At 39.1% G+C, this 21,799-nt stretch overlaps 1 protein-coding gene across 3 annotated transcripts in view; it reads left to right on the top strand.

The window, feature by feature from the left end:
- The first annotated feature begins 3,499 nt into the window (after positions 1 to 3,499).
- The window catches only part of LOC143213517 (uncharacterized), a 108,594-nt gene continuing 90,294 nt past the window's right edge, over positions 3,500 to 21,799 (top strand). For all 3 annotated transcript variants that reach the window (XM_076433442.1, XM_076433437.1, XM_076433440.1), the window contains exon 1: positions 3,500 to 3,744. The gene's annotated coding sequence lies outside the window, so the exon portion shown is untranslated. The remainder of the gene's footprint in view (positions 3,745 to 21,799) is intronic.

The following is a 21,799-nucleotide window of genomic DNA, read 5'->3' as shown; positions in this document are numbered from 1 at the left end:
ATCAGCGGTCGTTTACCCTCGTGGAAGGCGTACCGCAGCGATTAGACTAGTCTGGCGTGAGCTCCGCAGGACCTAGAGCTTGTTGGCTAAGTAACTTATTCAGCTGCGTTGGTCAATTTAATGTTCATTTATGTTTCGGCGGAATCGAGCAGGATTGATCGAGAAAATTCACGGAAGACCATTTTACCGCTAGACTCCCGAAATAACTTTCCTTGTCTCAACAAACGGCTGAACCTTCACTCGCAGCAATAATATGTAAAATTGAAAATAAAGACAAAATACAAATATTTTCAATATTCTTAAAATAAAATACAGCATCAAATAAAATATTTTATTTTGAACTTGTACGCGTACTTTATGATGAATACTTACTATTTACTATTCAGAATACTATTTCAACCAACACACTAATTTCCCCACACCTCCTAAATCTTCAAGCACGATAAAAGCACAGATCGTCTCACTTGGAACGTTCCCGAAGACCCAGAGCCGCGGCCGAATACAAAGCATCGTATTGCAGAGTTCAAGAACCTCAACCCCTATAACTCCTCCATTCCGAACTATCTTCTCCAATCCCCCAGAACGACTATTCCATTCACAGTCGAATGGCTGGGAGACTAAGAGAGCTTAAAATCGTCCGGCTACTTTCTGTGTACGGGCTCCGCATATAATCCAGTTTACCTCATCGCGGAAGCACTTACGAGATTACTTGAAAAACACGCCATTCGAACCTGTGGGTGTGAGAGAAGGGTGCAGCATCCTCTGGCATAACCCCGGGTGCAGCTTCTGGGGGCCGAGCTCTTGACCTTCACCAGCCCGTGAACCCAGTCCCAAAATTTATAACCGTATTCCCCGCCCACTCGCCCCTCGAATCTCCTTCCACTTCCTTCGAGCTCACCCCCGGAGCAACCCCTTACACGTTCAAGCTTCCTGTCTTCGTTTATCTCGCGGTCCCAGCCAGAGTTGTATCCTCTTCCCTCGCGGAAACGCACTGCACCCGATCGATCGCCCGGTGCATCGCAGACTACGACAGAGCGCGACGTTTGCTGCACAATGTACACTCTAGACGACGACGCGACGGTACCGTTTCGATCTGCGAGGGTGGTTCAGGATGGATGACAACCTTGCCTCCTAACTTTAACGCTAAGGGATGCACGCTGTCGTGGGCGTGGAATTTCTTAGGGGTTGCTCATGCTTGATAGGGTATGCTGCTGTTTGGTCCGTAGCCGTGATTGTTGGAATTGTTTGGGTTTGACTGTATGTTGACAGCTTGCTTGCGCTATTTTTGAAGTCGGAGGAGAGTGATAGGGGTATTGAGGATGCTTCTTGGGGTGGTTTCTTTTGAATGGACCTGTGACGGATTGGTGGTGGTATTTTTGGGGTTGTTCAGTCTGTTGCTTGGGGGTGTTTTCTTTCTAATGGGACTGTGACAGATTGCTTGTATGATTTTTGAGATTGTTGAGTCTGTTTTTTGAGGGTATTTTTTTAGTAGAACTTTTTAGTAGACAGGTTGCTTATATTTAGACAGCGGATCTTTATGCAAAATAGAAATTTTATGCCTGAATTGCGATGAATTGGAGTAAAATAAAACTTATATTACAAATGACAGTATTTTCAGATTTTTCTAATGTTTTTACTTATATAAATTACACCTACTCATTTTTATCATAAATGCATAACTTACATTAATATTCGAACGCTATAAAAAAAGTGATAACTTTTTTAAATGTTGGACTATATGATTCAAATTTTTTTGGGAAGCTAGAGCAATTAGTTTTACTACAGGATGTGAAAAGAAATTTTTTCGAAAATTGCAATTGGTCGGAATTGTAGAGAAAATACTAAAAGTTGCATTTTGCAACTTTCTATGCAATTCCGACCAATTGCAATTTTTGGAAAAATTTCTTCTCACATCCTGTAGTGAACTAATTGCTAGAGTTGCCATAAATGTTTTATCCAAATATAGAAGAAGTAGTGAAAACTGCAATTATGGATATATGAGATAGGCTAAAAAATATAGGAATTCAAGTAAAAGAGGTACACAGCACATTTTAAACTTTTTTATTCAAACAAAGATTTTTGAAAATTCAAATATGATATAGGAGATCAAGTTCAAATATAGAAGATCTGGCAACCCTACTAATTGCTGTAGCTTCTCAAAAAAGTTCAAATCGTATAGTCCAATATTAAAAAAGTTATCGGTATTTTGAGAGCGTCCGAATATTAGTGGGAGTCACTGTATATTATTTTTATATTACTGAGGTGGTGCCTTGGAATTGTTGAATTTATTGGCTGAAGGTTTATTTGATGTTTACAGGACAGTAAAGATTGTATGACATTTCTACATTATTGAAGTAGCTTCCGGGATTGCAGAGTCAGCTTGCTAGTGGTTGTTCACTTCTTATAAAGCAATGACGACTTACTTATTATATGTAATTTTTCCATTGTTCAGATTGCTTCTTTAAGTGTTTGTTTAGTGTCACATTATTTATTGTTTAACGTTTCTAGAAAGGTTACAGGTTGCCAATACCATTTCTATATTATTGGCATTATTTCTGAGACTTTATGTTTATTTATAGCAGTTACACACACGCAGCTTTCATAGATCGATGTTATATAGGGTTAGATTCGTCCTTGCGTGGGTGGAAAACAGTGGGCAGAGTGATTGATAATCTCTCGATTGATTTCACTATTTACAAACGTAAAGTGAATTAGATTTCTGTACAGACATGTATCTGTGTCTCTGGATGTTTATTTAATTCAATGTTCGTGGGTGATCCGGGAGGGTGAATATTATGGAGCATCGTGGAGCCTGTGGGTATAAAATTTTATGGCTGTCCAAATATTTGAATCGTGATCGTATTTATGGATTCCTAGATCATCGATGGTCTCTTAAACAGAGTCGTATATCTTTCGTTAAACCACGTTATGAATCGCATTAGAGGAGAACGGATGTACAGTTACCATAAACATATTAAAACAAATAAATTTCATTGTCACTATATTTATTTGACATTCACCCCATCGCATAAAAAGTTGTGTCACATTCAAAAAAATCTCTGAAAGCTCTCCCAATCTCTACAGCACCACAAACCAGTCTCCATCCACCGCATTCCTCAGCAAACGACGCGACACGTCTCTTGTCGGTCGCAGTGATCAACAGGCACGGGGTAAAAAGCAGTTCAAAGCCGATATTAATTTGTCCAGCGACTGGTATCACAGGGTTGCTATAGCTATCTGCCAGTATGGTACCAAAACATATAGAGGCTAGTACCGCAACAGTCTCGTCTAGCCATCGAAAGCGATCAAAAAGCAGAATCAAGGGCGCGTTCGGCGTCGCGAGCGTCGACCGGTCGACGATTGCGCACCACGTGGAATTTCACGGATTCGCGCCAGTAGGGGTTGAATAATAGGGGTGGACTGCGTCTGGGAAAGGGGTGGGGGGGGGACGCCGCTTAGGTGGGAGACGCCCGGCGTTCACGGCGTCGGCAGACGCACCCGGTCCCCCTTCCCTCGACGTCGCGAACCCAGCACCCAGAAGGAAGAACGACGGCTTCAGTCGGCACGCGGCGTCGCGACGCACTCCATCGCACACGTTTTGTCCGGCTTATCAACGATCCACCGTGGATCTCGATCGTGTTCAGTGATCTATCAGGACCTCCGTGAAGTGCGAATCATTTTTTCGATTTTCTCTTTGGTTTTCTACGTACCGTCGGCTTCCGACGTGTCTCAGCTGTCACACCGGTAAGTGAGAAATTTTTTTCTGTGTGTTGTTTACCAAAGACTTTCGTATAATATATTAATTTCGTATAATAAATTGTGTAATCGCTTCGCTTATTAATCAATTTGCTTAATGTGTATGCATGGCAGAAATGAGTGGATGGAACATTGCTGTACATTTATTAACACCAAAAATATGTATATGTATCCGATATTTTTAAACAATTTTTTTAACCGAGTTATGTGGCAGTCTCTTATGTTTCTATGGGGTCATAACCCATGACATGTTGCTGTAGAGAACCAATGTGCGTGTTTCGAAGTTGATTTTTAGATATCCTTTTGTTTATGTAAGGAGTGAGTGAGGTTATGAAGACTTTTTTAAGACGAGAATTGTTGACAGTTTGATATTTTGGTGATGATTGTGTGGATTGCGAAAGTGGAATATACTGAACAATTTTTAATGCAACCATGTGCTCGCGAGAAGTTTTTCGTGCGCGCTATCGATCTCTTGGTTTGGGATTGTTGACGGAATTGCGATGGGGTGTTTTGTGATTGATTCGTTCACTATTAATCCTTTCATATACAAAGGGAAAGTAACTGTCAAAAATATATTCAGTGGATCCCTTAATGTTATTTGTTTCTTGGCAAATGCAATTTTACAAAAGACTTGGGTGTTCGTTCTTCGCGTAGCAAAGTGTGCAAGTTTCTGACTGAAAATTTATCGTGGGGTGGTCCTCGATTTAATATTGGATTGATTGAAAAGCATGCTCGCATATTTTCGGGTTTCACATTTTTCTTTGATTCCTGTTCCTTGTAATTGATTTCCAAAAATTTTCTTCTGCATCAGAATCTGCACTGAAATCAATACTACTTTAACTTTAGGCAAAACATTTTTATATATTCCTAGCTAATTAGATTTCTTCAAAATCATTAACATTGGCTGCCCACGAGTTATTACCATTCTTTATTTAAAGTCATTCCCAATCCTCACAAACTAAGGAACTAGACTGCATCATCAAAATTCCGCACCGAATCAACAAACAATTTTCAATCTAATATTTCTCCGAAACGGATAGACTTTTAAAAAAAATTTTTTTTTTAATAATGCATCGTCATCCAGTTCTGAGCCATGTAACCGATTTCAAGTCTTTAGCTCATCAGGAAGTTAGTTTAAAATCAATTGCAAAATTTGCCACCGAACAGACAAACAAACAGACAAACAAGAAAGCGAGCTAATAAAAACGTGGTAAAAATGAATTGCCGTCAAAATGATGTGGTCCCAGTGATCCCCTCTTAACTGTCCAGTCATTATCTCGCAAATAAACCCGCGTTCGTCGTCCTTTCTCATCCCTTGATCCGCAGACTGTGACACATACCTGTTCACCTTGCTCTGTCATGGTGGCGAGCCTTAATTTTCCAGACGATTCGCCATGGACCCGGTTCGTTCCCGAGTCTTTCCTCGGCGGTTCATGTCCCGGGGATCCGATAAGGCTCTCTGGTATCGTTCGCAGAGAACGAGAAACGAAACCCGACGAAACAGAAACGCCGCGCCGGTTGACGGAGAGGGGGAAAGAAGCGTTTACATTTTCCGGGGACGTGCGGTATCGCGTTCGCCGACGGGAAATCCGATAATTCCGGCCGCGTCTTCGCCGTAAGTCGGTGACTCCTATGCAATTCCATCGAGACCCGGTCCGATAAATGCATATTGGAATGGCATCGGCTCGATAATACGACGTCGAGTAGTCTCCCTTGGAAATTCACCCCGCGAACTCCAACTCGCGAGAGAACAGCCACCTCCTCTCTCGCCACCCCGACAAGAAACGTTTTTGATATCGTGAATTTGAATATCGATCATTCGCTGCGCGCACTCCGCTCGACGTGTTTACTAATTAAACGAGCCGCCGTACAGTTAAAATATTCAACGGAACACTCCCTCACTTCGGGGGCACAGGACTGCTCCCCTAAGGAACACGTCATCACGCGATTCGTCGCGCCCTACTCCATCTCCCTTTGACGTTCGTTAATATTTATGCAATCTTGTCTGGCGCTCAAGTTGTGAATTAATTAACGATCTTCAGGGCAACTGACAACTTCAAATATTTTCCCTTTTCTTGGAGAAATTTATCACCTTTTTCTTATTGCAATTTGTCGCACTTCTCCCTTCCAGTGAAACGTTTATGCAACCTTGTATGCCAATCAGCTTGCAAATTAATGGGCTCGCCGTGTCAAATTATTTCTCTTTTTTTTTTTTAAAGTTTGCAAGCATTTTCCTCCCTTTGAGTGATGGTAAATGTTTATTAAATTGTGCAATAATGAGCCTGGAGGTAAATGAAGGCTCTGTAATGAACTTCCATTTTCTTAGGAAAATGAACCTTGTTCGTAATCTTCGTTATCGTAACTTATCAGTTATGAATAGAGAACAGATGTTTATACAAAATCGTGCAGTATTGGAACAGCTTACAGCGCGATAGCTGCGAGAGAGAATTTCATTTTCTATTTCAAGGATCAGTCTTGCTCTAAAAATAAATTCGAGATATTATTGATACGTAATGAATCTAGAAATAATTGTTCAATATTGTTTGAATTCCGAATATGTCTTTCACGGTCGAAAGTACCCGAATGAACTTCAACTACGATAATACGATTTGCAAAATTGATAGAGACTACAGTTTTTTTCGCCACGTATGTACGTCACGTAGGAAATGAATGAAAACAACAACTGAATTCGCGTATAACAATGCCGTTTGCATTTCGCGCATATTGGCAGGAGTCGGTCCGCTTCAGAGTACCTTGACACAGTAAATAAATCTCGGAAACATTTTTCTGTTATAATACGGAGAAAATGCACTTGCGATGCGCCATTGCAATGGAAAGTGAAAGCATAAATCTCTTCAGCTTACGAATATAAATATGCAGATTTACATCTCCGCTGCATTTTTTAATACAAGAAAAATCTTTTAGTTAATAAAATTCCACAGTGCTTATACAACAAATAATTCCAAAGACTAAAATTTCATTTAAATAATATGTATATTTTTAAATGTACGCTTGAAAGTGCATTCAGAATGTTCTCAATTCAAGAGATTCCAAGATTCAGGGCTAAAAAAGATCGACAAATCTTTTCAAGGTACCCGACACAAAGATCCACAGTTCACTCGGTTCATTCTCCGAAAATGCATTATAACGCTTCACAATAAAAATCCGAGCATGGAAAGCAACGCTACAACCCTTTGAATGGAATCACAATTGAATACTGCGTGCAGGTTTCTCACGACAGTTGCAGAAGCCTTATAACACTCGAATATGCACTTAGCAAAAATACAATGCACCGGTAAAGTAATTTTCGCGGGAACACGTACTCGAGCAATCTTCGATTCTCCATCGACGAATAGTCGACTGGTGAACTTTATGAGGGATTCGACGCGTACTATGTTTCATACGAGAGCAAGGAGAATACACGAGGGACATGCGGGAAAGAAAAACACGACACATATGATCCATTCTCTAGTATATCGGTTCCCGGGCGTTGCGAAATGCTTACGGTCCGCGTAAACAAAATTTCAACTTATTCCTTCACATTCTGTCAAGCCTACTTTGCGTTTCTGTTTGCTCGAACTTCTTTTTATCAGTACCGTTGCGCTCGGGGTGCGTGGGTGTTGGGTGGAGACGACTGAACAACAGTGAATTTCTACATAAATTTTCATCTGTTCTCTGGTATTTTATTGTTAGTGAAGTAAATGCTTTGTAGACGCTTGTTTCGTGGAAATTAGCAAAGAAGCATTATGCGTGTTGCTGGAACTTCCGTAGAAATTTATTTTATAATAATTACATTGTTCTAATTACAGAGATGACTTTGTAGACTAGCATTGGATGAAGTTATTAAGAGTTTCCAGTATCTCGTTATTTTTATACATTACTTTTGAAGGCTCATTATTCAAATTATAAAAATATCATTGAAGAAAATTATAAAATTAAATCATTCAAATTGTACGGACTGCTGTAGAAAGTGATTGGAATGAATAGATAAAGTCTCGAGAGAGTTATCAGAACATTGTGATTTTCACAAATTCCTTTAACAACTTTCGAATCCTTCAAATCATAAAAATACTTTTCTAGAAAATGATCGAACAAATGGATAGAGTATCAAGTTTCCAGGATATTTCTACAAATCATTATCGAAACGTCAAAGATACATTTTACGAGTATTATTGTAAAGAACCAGTAAAGTCGAAATTTCGAAGACCGTATAGTTTCTATAAATCATTTTTTAGACCCCTCAGTTTTTACGTGATATTCATCATGGAACGTGCGGGCGTGAGGGAAATCTTAAAAAGTAAATGACGTCGGAAACTGTTGGAACTAATTTGATAAAAAACGAAAAAGGAAGAGGACCGTTCTTTGAGCTACATTACGCTTGCACACTCTCTCATCGCATCGCCGAGTCACTCGTACGTCGCATTCACTCTTCTCGAGTTACGTTCATTCTTTCGCATATTTCACACCTTTGGATACGCCATTTGCGCAGAAAAGTAGTATCAAGGAAAGAGGATCGCTTGATATTTCTATCCAGCTCGTTCATAAATCTGGAAATTTTTCGGAAAGAAGACACAAAATAGTATCTAGGTTACGGAAGTTCATGGGAACAATACCGGTCATTTCGCTGTTTATTTACTATTTCATTAAGCCGGTGTATAAAGGACGTTGTTTTGTCGCACGGCGATCGATCAAATATATGTTCAAATGTTTGTTTTGTTTCCAGCAATACAATCAGTCCTCGACAATGAGTGTAATGGCGCGTCTCGGTCAAACTCGGAAGGGCTGCCATTCGAATATCGCGTCGGACAATGCTCGGGAATTTTTTTGTTAGAGCACAGCTCATTGTTCGTCAACAAGTTAACACCCCGTGAATTTCAGTCCACAGTCGTTCTGATCGTACACGATTTTGTTATGTTGCCCGCACGTGCAAATAAACATTGTTCGAATCAATTGCAAAAAACAGAAGACAAATTGAAAATTCGTAGTCTCTTTTATTTTCTAGCGTTTTTGACTACTGAAAAACCCCGTGCTTGTATTATCGAGAAATGAGAAGGAAAATCCCGCACCCTTGCAATCCTGGAAACGAGTCCAAAAAAATTGGAAAAGAGTCGGGTTAAAATAGACTGTTATTATTGGTATTATTCGCGTGTACTGATCTGCTTCCAATATTAAATATAATTTTTCTTTAACTTCAAATCTCTCGAGAGACACTCGTTCGCGGTCTCCTTTCATTTGAAGACGGCATTACACAGGGTATTAATATTGCAAAGATAAAATTCTCAAGATAACGAGAACCCTGCTCCTATCAGGCTCGGAACTTACGTCTGCAAAGTTCCTAAGAGCAGCTCCTGCGTAATGCACGTTCGCCAGACCCTTCTTCCCCTGTATTATATTATCCAAAACGTGGCCTTAAACTTCGAACATTATTCTCGTGCGATACGTGCGGCAGACCTTGCTTCTATGCTTGCCGGTATCTTTCAAAATGCACTTTCCCTGTAAAGATAAGTGACAGGTGGCGCAGTATAACAGACAGCTTGGGGATAAAATTCAGTGTTATGCGGCTCGCGCGAGCACATCCGTGGATCAATCTTCAGGTTCGGCTAAGGATGCTTTACGTGCGGGTTTTCTTCGACATCTTCTTGTTACATCACTGGTCTGTTGATCAAATTGGTCTGGTTAGACTACGTTTTGTGTGCCTAACACGTTACTTGTCCATATTCAAAAATAAATTGTTGTGTCACCATTTTTGTCGTGAATGCATAAAATCCGCAGTCTACTAATGCTACAATCTTTTAATGGGGCTTTGTTCGAAATAAATAAAGTCAATGTAAAAATATTCTTAATTCTTAGCTCGCAAGTCGAATGATTAGTTAAAGAGTAACACTGATTGAATTTGATTTTTTTCATTTTATGGATATGTTATGTAAATGATTAGTAATTGGTTATACACCAACAGAGGTAGAGAGCTGGGGAAAATAGTATTTTAAATAGTAAATATAATCCCATTTATTTTACAGTGTCCGTACAACTTTGAAAATAAAATATTTTACTTGATGCAGTAATTTTTGAAAATAAAATATTTTATTTGTTGCAGTAATTTTTGAAAATAGTATTTTATTTTAAGAATAGTGAAAATATTTGGACTTTGTCTTTATTTTCAATTTCAATTTTAAATATTATTGCTCAAAATAATGGTTCGCATTCAATAGATTTCTGAGTATAAATAGTTTCCTAGTGATAAGATACACTGTATGTTTATCAGCTGTGAACTGAAGTGGATAAAAAAAAAGCAGTAATAGCAGCAATCAAACAAAAAAATAAAACGGAAATATGGGAAATGATATAGTTTCTTATATTAAGTACCATTTGTTTTCTAAATTATTGCTAAAATAAAAAATATTAAATAAGTAATGCGATTCCTGAAAGTATTAGGGGTATAACGATGCCAAAAATAAAATATTCTATTTTGTGTTTCAGATTATTAAAATAGAAATATTCTATTTTGTGTTTCAGATTATTAAAATAGAAATATTTTACTTTGTGTTTCAGATTATTAAAATAGAAATATTTTATTTTGTGAATGAAATTGTTAAAATAGAAATATTTTATTTTGTGAATGAAATTGTTAAAATAGAAATATTTTATTTCGAGGTTCAGATTCTTCAAATAAAATACTATTTTCTTTAAGCAAAATAAAATCTAAAATATTAAATAGTATTTCAAATATTTTTTTCGCCAAATAATGCCCACCTCTGGACCCCAACATATTTAATAATGTGAACAATATTTTGAAATAATGGTACAGCAATTTTTAGTGGTAGCTCTCTCTGAATCACTGCTCGAGTGCTAAGGGTTAATCTCGTGGGACAAGGGCAGTGGCAGGCAAAGGCACGAGGTCGAAATTCCCAGCAATACGTATCTGTAACTATCGTAATAAGAGGATCGTGTCTTGATTATCCGTTGCCTTTCAGCCGAATTTATTTTCGTCATTTAATCCTCCCTTTTGCTTGTCCCATTCGACGTCGGGCGTTAGAGCGAGAGAAAGACAGAAAGAGAGAGAAGGAGAGACAGCAAACCACCCTTCCCAGTCGCAGACGACACGGGGATCGGTAGGGCAGGTAGGATAGGAAGACAGCAATCCGATAAAGTGTAATTTACTTAACAAAGGCGGTCTGGAATCGAGGCAACAACAATTTTCCGGGACCGGGGCAATTCAACCCGTGTCACGCGCTGACGTGTCGCGGCTAGGACGAACACGTGTCTCCACCGGAAGCGACGACGGGGCGAAGACTGCTCAAATTGCATGTGCACTCGCAATCGTTCCCCGGCAAGCACGATACGTTTCATTCCGAAGATATTGTGACACCCACGGGGGAACTTTTGAATAGAGACAAGTATATTCGACCGGCGACTTCTCTTGTAAGGGATGCAATGGAAAAACGAAGCAATAAAAAGTGTCTTTCTTTCTCTTTTACTCTTAGCCTGTCTACTATAGTCCTTATCGAAGTTTCGATGTAATTGCGAGCCACAGCTGCGAATTACACGCGAGCCACGTATATGTATAGACAAAGAATCGCCACGAGAATAAGTCTAGCGAGCGACACGTTGCAGGAACTCGTGCGGTACTCGACTCGTGCCCTGCTCTGGGACACGATCGTGTCGTGACCTCGAATTTATGGCAATTTGAGGGCTTTCGGAGACGAGTAGACTCGAGATCTTTGTACGGAGTGTAATTTGGACTGGCTGTCTTATCGGAGAATTTAAATCGGAGTACAATTTTATCAACATTTTAGGAAACATATTTAGATCAATCCTGTAAAAATATTAAACATGGATTATTACCTCAATTAAACCAGAATTTTGGTAAAACTTTTCGAATGAAATCTACGCAGATAAAATCAATGACACCGGGGGTTTTCTCTTCACAGTGAATTCTCTTGTGATACTTTGCCAAAAAAAAAAGAAAAAAAGATAGAGGAAGTTTGTATCCGTGTTTCGTGATATTTTTCATAAATCTAGAGAGAGAGAGTGTTCCCTCATAACACGATTCAAACACGAAATTTATTTTGACGTAGCGTGAACACGACACCCTCATTGTCTTCCGGAAGAAAGCACGCGATCCTCATCCGTCTCGGCTGACTTCCGAGAAGTCTATAGCTCGAATGGTTGGCAGAAACGCTCAATTCGTTTCAATCCAGGTGAAAGATTTATAGCAAAGACGAGAATACGGATCACCGAGTTCTCTGGTTATAGGATCTTTGAACGGGACGGTGATGTTCCCGATTTTCCAGAGGAACGAAACCCGTCGAGACAATAATACGGTATTTCCGTTACCAACGAACTCTACTGTAAGTGTTCCAAACTGATTCACAAAGTTGATAGTTGTATTTTTAACACCGGAGGATCGATAATCCATTTCTAAAAGAGTCACAATGCAACGTTACTGCCATATTCCCCGTCCGTAGTGTTGTAGCATTTCCATTGTGTTCCGTTGTGAACAACTTACTACATAGACACTATTGTGGTGCTTCAACTTTTGTAGGTATAATTTAATTGGTATTAATTGGTTCTTCTCATAAATGATTCTATCAAATTGAGTATAAAAGAAGAGGCATTTTACATATTAATAGAATTCCTGTTTTATCGTGCTGTGTATATGTATTAACACATAATACGAGAACATTGAATCCATTGTGGAATAATTGAATTTATGCGATACAATAAATTGATTCATATGCAGGCAAACGGAATGAAGTTGTGCAGGCGCGAGCATTTATACGAACGTTATTAATAATGTTTCTTATTCAAACCATTCAATTTATTCGTTCAATTGCTTGATTACGTATGCAAGTTCCTGTTCGTTCGACCGTATGCGCTTAACCAAACAAAAGAAAATCGATCTACAAACATTTCTAAAATAAGTAATTCAATAGAATTTAATACCGTTTGATATCCAACAAATATTTACCACTAAGTTCTCTAGTTCAAAATTTCTTTTTTGAAATCAAATAAAAGCCAACAAAAATTGGTTGCAATCAATAAGAAACGACAACAAATTTCTGATATAAGAAGCTGAACAAGATCAACCACGACATGGCCATTTAAGGTGAAGTGCCCTAAGTCTGGACAGTCCAAAAGTGATACCTAAATCTGGACAATTGAATTTTCATAGTAAAATCAGTAATTAAGAGATTAAATAATTATATTATATGTATATTCTGAGGCCTCTGTCTTAGCTACAAGTAGGTGTGAATATTATTTCATTATGACAACTACCACCCAGGTTTCAATTATTCTTGTCAATACAATTAAGATATTAACCAAAACAATGATTTTTTTATTTTAAATTACTTTACAAACTCTGAACTGTATGGTGAAACTCTTAAAAAATGATTTTTGTTTATTTAAAGTGATAAAATTAAAAATAGACAAACATGCTGTCCAGACATAGGGCACTTCACCTTACTTTTCTCTTTAAATGCAGCAAAAGTCCTCGGCCCGGAGTTGCCCGACTTAAATATTAATATCTCTCCGACTGTCCCGCAATAAAAGGAAAGTCCTGAGAACCGAACAAAACCGTAGGGGATCGAACCCTCACGATTGTTTGCCCCTAAACTTCGCCTCGCAGCGTGAAAAGAATCCCAATCCCGTCTCCGAGACCGAAAAGCAATGGCGAGTGTGTAAATAACGGGCTCGCGCGCGCAAAAAGGAGAGGCACCGGTCCTGGACTTGTTTCCACAAAAAAAAACTCCCGAATGCTAATACATGTATATTCCGCTGCGGGGTACAATGAATCGTGACGAGCCGAATCCCTCAAAGGACTCTCGCGAGTAATCTCGAACGGCGAACTTTCCGGCCAGAATAGTTCGGCGTTGCGCTGTAACAGTTTGGAACTCGGGTAAAATGGCGGAAAGTTCGTTTTGCTACTAACTTGGTCGCCGGCTCGCAGAAATTAGGTTCACTCACGCCGGGGAAGCGTTCGCGGGTTCGAAGAAGCGAACGTTTATTCTGCGAAACGAAAAAGTCAATCCTGAACAACGACAAACCTGTGGAAAACAGAGACAGTCCAGCAAAAAAGGGGAGGTATGCAACTCTCGCACTTTATGCCACGGAATAAATGACGCCGTAAAAAAGTTCGTAAATCAGGTCACAGCTGCAAATGTAATGCGACACCAAGCCAGAAAACGCCATTTTCTCGCGTGGCTCTCCCGGGCACATTCTTCTAAATATCCGTTTTTCATTTCGACCTGCCATTTCAGCCGGGCAGTTTCGAAAAGTCAAGTATTTGCGCTCTCCTGACGAATTGAGTTTAACAAAGTTGCAACGATTCGCATCGTTATACCTCGAAATCTGTTTAACTGATGTATTATGTCTAACTGATCGATTACCAATTTTCTGAGGGCGTTCACTGCACCTGCCGCTGCAGTTCGTAACATGATTAAGTTAACACGATTTTCTAATTTTGGTTTCATAACTCGATCTTCAGGATTCATACAAAAATCCAGCCTGAAATCCGCGAGATGCAAGACAAGATGGAGCATTCTCATCCAATTCTAATTCTTGATCCGTACGTACAACTGGCTCTATCCTAAACCACTTTATGCGCCGTAAGTCTATCCGTTCTCGGAGCCGAATTAAATTTAAAAGTGGATTTATGCCGCAGGTAATTCAAGCCCGCCGACGAAATTTATTATAGTCGGGGATAGGACGCGAATTTAAATGAATATCATAAATCGTATCGGGGAGCCATTAGCGAGGCGTGTTCGAGCAATGAAAACGTTGTCGACGAGCCTCGATACGTCGGCTAACAGGAAAATATTCGAACGGTGGTGCTGTTGCTGGATGGCTCGTTACACCTGCTATTAACGCCGTCAAAGTGCGTACGAACGATTATGGTGCTGAAATATTGACGCATTCCCGATTGATTACTGTGTGGAGAGGTTGTACTGGAAATCTTTGTTCTTGAAATCGTCAAAAATCATGAAATGCAATGTTCAGTGAACGATTGTAATAAATTTGTCTCGTATGAGATTTTCGGAATTTAATTCGAAGTTTCGTTGAAATTAATTTGAATACCTGACGATTCTGTTTTCTGGCAAAATGTTAGCAGCTGGCTGGTCCGCTCTGATTTACGTGTAGTGAACGTTCAGTTGGCCTGATGCTCCTCGGTGCGTGACAATTTAATAAAACGGGCGAGTTCGAGTGAAGGACCTTCGTCGGTCTCGTCTGAGCAAAGTAACTTTTTTCCACTTTTAACCGGTAACGAGTCACCCCAGGGATCAGGGGTATAGCGGTGGCATAATCGTGGCGACAAGGGGAACTCTAATCTCCAACGGGAGCAGTTCCCGTAGCCGCGTCGATCCCCGGCAGACAGCGTATATTTTCGCGTTAATGAAGGTTATGAGACCGATGTTAAGGGAAGAGAGCGAGAGCGAGAGGTCGTATCCTCGATCGTGGCTAAACGAAACTTAATTCGGAGCGATAACTCGTTGTTAGGTCGTCGACCTCCAGCCAAGAGGACACCCCTAGCCAGTAGAAAAGTCTGATTAACTCATTTCGTTCTGGTCCTCCGATCCCTTACAGCTTCCTTCTCGGCAAAGACACCTGTGGCGAATATAGAAAGCGTTTTCGTGGGCACTAATCTGCAAAGGGACGTTTACTGATCTTATTAAGCTGTAAATTGCTCGACAAATAATGTAAATTGGACCTTGAATAGTCGGCGTCTTTGACGATCCAGTGACAGCCGTACCTAGATTTATTATAATTCTTGGATATTTATTAATTTTCTTTTACAGTCAGTCTTATAATTGATGGCACTGAACTAACCAAACGGAGGTGACATTTTAGTCTAATGGAGACGTTAGATTGGACAAGTAGCGTTACAATATGCAATTTCGGATGGGAAAACACTCGGAGCGTTCCTCGACAAGACTCTGTTCTTAGGGAAGAGTCTATCTGGTCAGTACACGTTGCTGGAGCTGCCTCCGCTCAAAGGAAGAGACAAGGTCGCTTTGACGAGGCCCGTTGTCTGCTTATCAACTCCGACCAAAACCCAGAGACCCTCCGGTATCATATTTAACGACACGCGGTCGACCATGAATCGATACATTCCAACGGCGCCTCATGCTCGAGCAGACACCCTCGTAAGCTGCACACTGTGAACACGAGAAAAGGGACTTCGACAGGTCATATCAACCCTTAATCGCTGAAGCCACAATTTTTCGAAAATTCAAAGCATCGACCCTATTAATTTCCTCACTGTAAAAGGAGATTTTATACAAAATTCCATCGTATTTCTAAAAATTACGTACTGCATGTTTAGTCCTTAAAAAATCACTTCTCTAGTACATATATACAGTCGGTGTACAAAGTATTCGTACACCTTTTAAAAACGAATAAATTTTTCAAAATTGGACGCGGCAGCTTGAGTTTTTTTGAGACATTAGAAGGGTTAGTTTACTAGCTAATGTGTATTTTTTTGTAATTGTTATTGGTCGCAATTACGAAGGGAACAGAAAAGATCACGATTTTTAAATTTTTTATCTGTGCCCGTAATGAAAATTTAAAACATGTATTTTGTAAACCTAAGTAAGTTATACGTATATGTACAAAGTTTCATTGAAATTGGTTGACGGAGAAAAAAGTGATGGGCATTCTAAGATGTAAAAATCTTTGAATTTACGGTTTGCGATTCATTTAAATCGCAGATTCTTACGATATTATGCTATTTTCAATCAATTATATTTCGTAACATCCTTGATCGATTTCGAGGAAACATTGTACAAGTATATGTATAACTTACTTAGACCTACCAAAGGCGCCTTCTAAATTTTTATTACGGGTACAGATAAAAAATTTAAAAATCGTGACCTTTACTATGTCCTTCGCAATTGCGATCAATAACAATTAAAAAAAAAAATTATTTACACATTAGGTAGTAAACTAATCCTTCTACGTCTGACAAGAAACTCTAGCTTTTGGGTCCAATTTTGAAAAAGTAATTCGTTTTTTTAATATGTACGAATACTTTGTACACCGACTGTAAGCATAAAATGTTAATAATCTATGAACCAGCTCCACGTGTTAGCTTTATAATCGCGCCAATTACCGTGAACGCGAAGTGCACCCATAATTGCTGGCCTGCGGGGGTTTGTTCGCGAAAAAATCGGCACACACGCCGGCTAGATAAATGTATTCTAGATAACCGACCACAAAATTAATTAGCACGGGCGACGGAAATTTCGAAAGCGTTCAAAGTTCCGTTAATTAGGATTCGTTGAGGGTGAAACTGCCAGGAGTTTAGGTAAGGCATGCCTGCTTAAGAGGCTCGGGCGATATGCGCTTTGAACATAGCCCCCGAGGAAAATTAAGACGGAGAAAATGAGTGGCTAATGCACAAAGCTGGCCGAAACTTCCGTGTTGATTAATCCGTCGGTCCTGTTTACTTTGTACCTCGTTCAAGATGTTTGCCGTCGGCGCGTGTCGTCTACGCTTCCCTCCTGCTATTTATTCTGTATCACGAAAACCGCCGCGGCTAACTGTGCGTATTTATGTCTCTTTCAACAGATAATTATCTAAATTGACCATTATTATGTGTATCATATTCACCGACTAATAGAGTAATTATTTTAATACCATTTTCATTTTCGCAACCCACACGTGGCAGCTTTGGTTACCGATTACTCAGTAATAAAATTAACGCAACGAAGTCTAGTTTAAGATCAAGCCGAGTGTTGCAAACTTTGCATAATTTGTATAGTTTTCTCGAGAGATGGAGAAGTTCCTCCATCAATTATTCAGCACCGTCTCATCAGCAATGCGCGAATATAATTGCGAATAATGGTGCCTCGAAACCCGAGCGTACCGTAGAAAAATTTTCTTCGTTCGATAATTGAGTAAACTTGTTCTCTTATAGTTCACGATCATTAAACAGACCTAAAAGTTACTGAATCATCGCTAATCAATATTTCATATGCCCGTTGTTCCATTAACAATTACCATTGCCAATGTCATTGTACGTCGCCGGGGTTAATAGTATCTTGCTTTATATGTATCGTTCTCGTATATTTCCTTGAGGTGTAAGTACAGTCACGGGACTTTTCTGCAGGGAATTTTGCAAGGAACTATTGTGTTGGCAAATAAGTTCGTTCGGTTTTTTACATTGGAATAAATAACAAAAACCGAACGAACTTAGATGACAACCCAATAGAATCTGACTAGATTTTAGGTCGAAACATGGGTTTGCGAGCCTCGGCTTTTTATCCTTATACGAGCATATTTTGAGTTGCACAAAGGTTCATTTGATAGAGGAAAGTTCAACGCAGCCCGCTGTGCCCCATCATATCAGTTAAAAAACTCTATTTGTGACAGAAAAATACATTGGATTCTGCAAGGATTTCTCTCGATTTTTTCTCTACTTTGTACACTCATAGTATTAGATATAAACATAATCTCGTTAAATCATTTATCGAGCTGGCTGTATTTAACCTTCCACTTTAGAATGAGCCCTCACCCAACCCAAAATCTGCTCAAATAAGGACAAAAACCCGAGGCCCGCAAACCCATGTTTCCACCCAAAATCTAGTAAGGTTTTTGTTCCTCTATACATATAGTTACTTCAGTCGCCGACTTCCCCCTTAGTGCAAAACATTGTTATTCCATATTCTGCAGTATTTTTCTACGTTCCTTATTATATACTCTGTTCTAGTACTTGTCTGTTGCAGGATATTGGAGCGTGCTTTCTTTCTTTCTTTCTTTCTCCTTTCTTTGTTGACTGTTTCAAACATTTTCTTTCAGAGAATGTGTCTGGAATAATAAGAGAAACTCGATGTCAAGGCAATGAGGTAGAATTCCTTCAACCAAAGAAAATTATAAAGCAATTGGAACTGTTATTTGTTCTCCAAAATCGATTACCAGAATTTTCATTTTTCTTTGATTTCTGTCGATTGACTTGGACAATTTTCAGCTGTCCAGTAATAATTGACAGGAGATGAAAAAAGCCTGGGAAAATTCTCGGAAGGGTGACAGTGCACGTTCGATACTTAAAGAGGGTATTGCTCCACTGTAAACCCAGATTCTATTTCTGGCGTGCACGGAGCTTAGACCACGCTTTGCGAATCGAGTCAGTCGCTACTAGAGTTCTGGCCGTTTTCATGATTCGTCTCATTATCATAAAAGACCTTCTGACAGTTATGCCTCCATTAGACAGTCGTTTTTATTCGATACTCGTGGCTCACGATCGTTGCGCGATCAAATGTCGGACGCATTTAATCCTTAGCACTCGAGAGTTGACTCTGAGGCACCATTAAAAATTGCCGTACAATTATGCAAAATATTGTTTACTTTACTAAGCATTGTATGAGGTATTATATCAATTTCATGTCCCGAAATGAAAAAAAATCATACAGTCGATGTACAAAGTGTTCGTACACCTTCTAAAAACGAATAAATTTTTCAAAATTGGACTCAACAGCTTGACTTTTTTTGAGACGTTAGAAGGATTAGTTTACTAGCTAATGTGTAAATAATTTTTTTGTAATTGTTACTGGTCACAATTACGAAGGGAACAGTAAAGACCACGATTTTTAAATTTTTTATCTCTGTGCCCGTAATGTAAATTTAAAACATGTATTTTGTAAACCTAAGTAAGTTACACATATACATATATATGTACAAAGTTTCATTGAAATTGGTTAACGGATAAAACAGTTATGGGCATTGTAAGATGTAAAAATCTTTGAATTTACGGTTTGCGATTCATTTAAATCGCAGATTCTTACGATATTATGCTATTTTCAATCAATTATATTTCGTAACATCCTTTTGATATATTTCGATGAAACTTTGTACAAGTATATAACTTACTTATTGTTAGACCTACCAAAGGCGCCTTCTAAATTTTCATTACAGGTACAGATCAAAAATTTAAAAATCGTGACCTTTACTATATCCTTCGCATTTGCGACCGATAGCAATTTAAAAAGAAATTATTTACACAATAGCTAGTAAACTAATCCTTCTAACGTCTGAAAAGAAACTCAAGCTGTTGGGTCCAATTTTGAAAAAGTAATTCGTTTTTTGTGTACGAATACTTTGTACACCGACTGTATAGAACGGGATTATTCTAGGTGGGAAGAAATTGATTTATTCTATACTCGCCAAAAGCACTTACACAAGCGATTCTCTATCATTATGTTTGCCCTCATGGTTATAACGTTCCCTTAGCCTAGTGTTAATAGACGTTTGATTCATTTGATCGTATAAAAGCAACGAATGCACACATTTGGACAGTTACAGCAAATCCCAGCGTAAGGTACTGTTTCCACGAGGCAACACGCTCTCATTAATGAACCTATAAATCGTTAATGAGCCGACAGTCTTGTCCACGCCATTGTTACCTGGAAGTTGCGTGTTCGAGGATTGATTGTACTAGGGGAGAAAACTCGTGGCACGTGTAGTTGTCTTTCAGATGCGAGTCGCGCCACGCGAACATGTTGCAACGAGGATGTATTCTTAAACGAAATTTACATCTGTTGTTTTTGTTACACGTTACATTCATTCCTCTATTTTTCTGTCCGCTCGCGCGGAGTCGTCTTCGAACAACAAACCATTCGAATTTTCATGAACTCCGCCACGAGTGAACGGTACAGACCAGCGAAAACAAACCTCACGAAGGAAAAAATTACTTTGGCTCTCGATAACGCTGCGAACCTCACAGTCCGGTGAAAACAAATCCTGAAAAAAATATTTGTTTTCGAGGGAACACAACAAAAATTGCGATTATAAACGTTGCCTCATTTGAAAGCTTAAAGCACTGATTCTTAACCGGTGTTCCACGAATTTCCGCGAAATATACTAACTATATTCTTAGTAATATATTTTGTAAAATATATTCATTTCTACACGGGATGTTTTTGTTTGTTTTTTGGTGTTTAATCACGAGTGTTCCCCGACTTCAAAAAGGTTTTACTTACTGGCTTAAAAGCTTCTACTTTCACAGTTCATTGATTATTTGAACCTAAAAAATCTTCGAATTCATCAATATCACTATAGCTGCACCAAATAATTTTTTAATCCCGTCATCCCTATTCCCGGAATTTCCATAAAAATCGACACCAGTGTTTAATAAGAGATGTGCATATAGATTGAGAGAAAGCATAGAATGATGAATAATTCCGTGCATCAATGTATATATCGACGTATCGATTCGCGAGAACAGCGCGATTCTCCAGCGAACATACCTAACATACCTCCCACGGGACCGTAAATTATTAGAACAGATTCTTTTTAATACTGTTTGCGAAGGATCCGCGGAGACACAGGAATCCGCTGACACAATTCCCAAACAAACACAGCGGAGCTCGCAAATGGAAATTCGCGATAAATTCGCGGCTCGAGGTGGTCACGTTCCATTCCTGGCCATGCCCTTTTCCCTTCCTGCTTCTGAAACAGATAAAAATATTTCGGGATTCCTTGGCGATCTTGAAAAGACTCTTTCTCACAATGTATGTACTGCATATTTCTAACGCACGTGTCTTAGCGAGAATTTTTCCAAGTGTCAATGTACTTTTTATTTTACACTTTCGTTTCGTCAACACTGCTTTTATTGATATATTAAGCACCAAGCTTTTGGAAATCTAATTTTTTTTTAAATATAAATGTGGAAGGCATATAAGCTGTTTCACGATCGCCAATAAAAAAATTGTTGAATGAAGTACAAGTATAATAGGTGAAATCGTTTTATGTAAACTATCACTAGTTAAAATCTGTAGGTTCTTTTAAAAGATCTATAAATAGATTTGTGTGGAATTTTGTGTTCAGATGCAGAAATTTTTCTGGATTCTCAAAAAGAGTCATAGCACAAGAGTGCTCCATATTTCATCGACTCACGTGTTTCCGACAGGACTTTTCGCGGTTCTACAGAAAAGTATAGTATCGTTGCCACGGAAGGAGTTGGTTGCGACGATAATAGATTTAAGGTGGTTCATGTTTCCCCGAGAAAAAGAGCGCCTCGCGTCAAACGAAATTCGCAGGAAGTCTGGAA

Source organism: Lasioglossum baleicum, chromosome 11, assembly GCF_051020765.1.
Source record: "Lasioglossum baleicum chromosome 11, iyLasBale1, whole genome shotgun sequence".
Classification (NCBI taxonomy): domain Eukaryota; kingdom Metazoa; phylum Arthropoda; class Insecta; order Hymenoptera; family Halictidae; genus Lasioglossum; species Lasioglossum baleicum.
The sequence above is the reverse complement of the archived record's forward strand: the minus strand, read 5'-3'. Positions and strand labels throughout refer to the sequence as shown.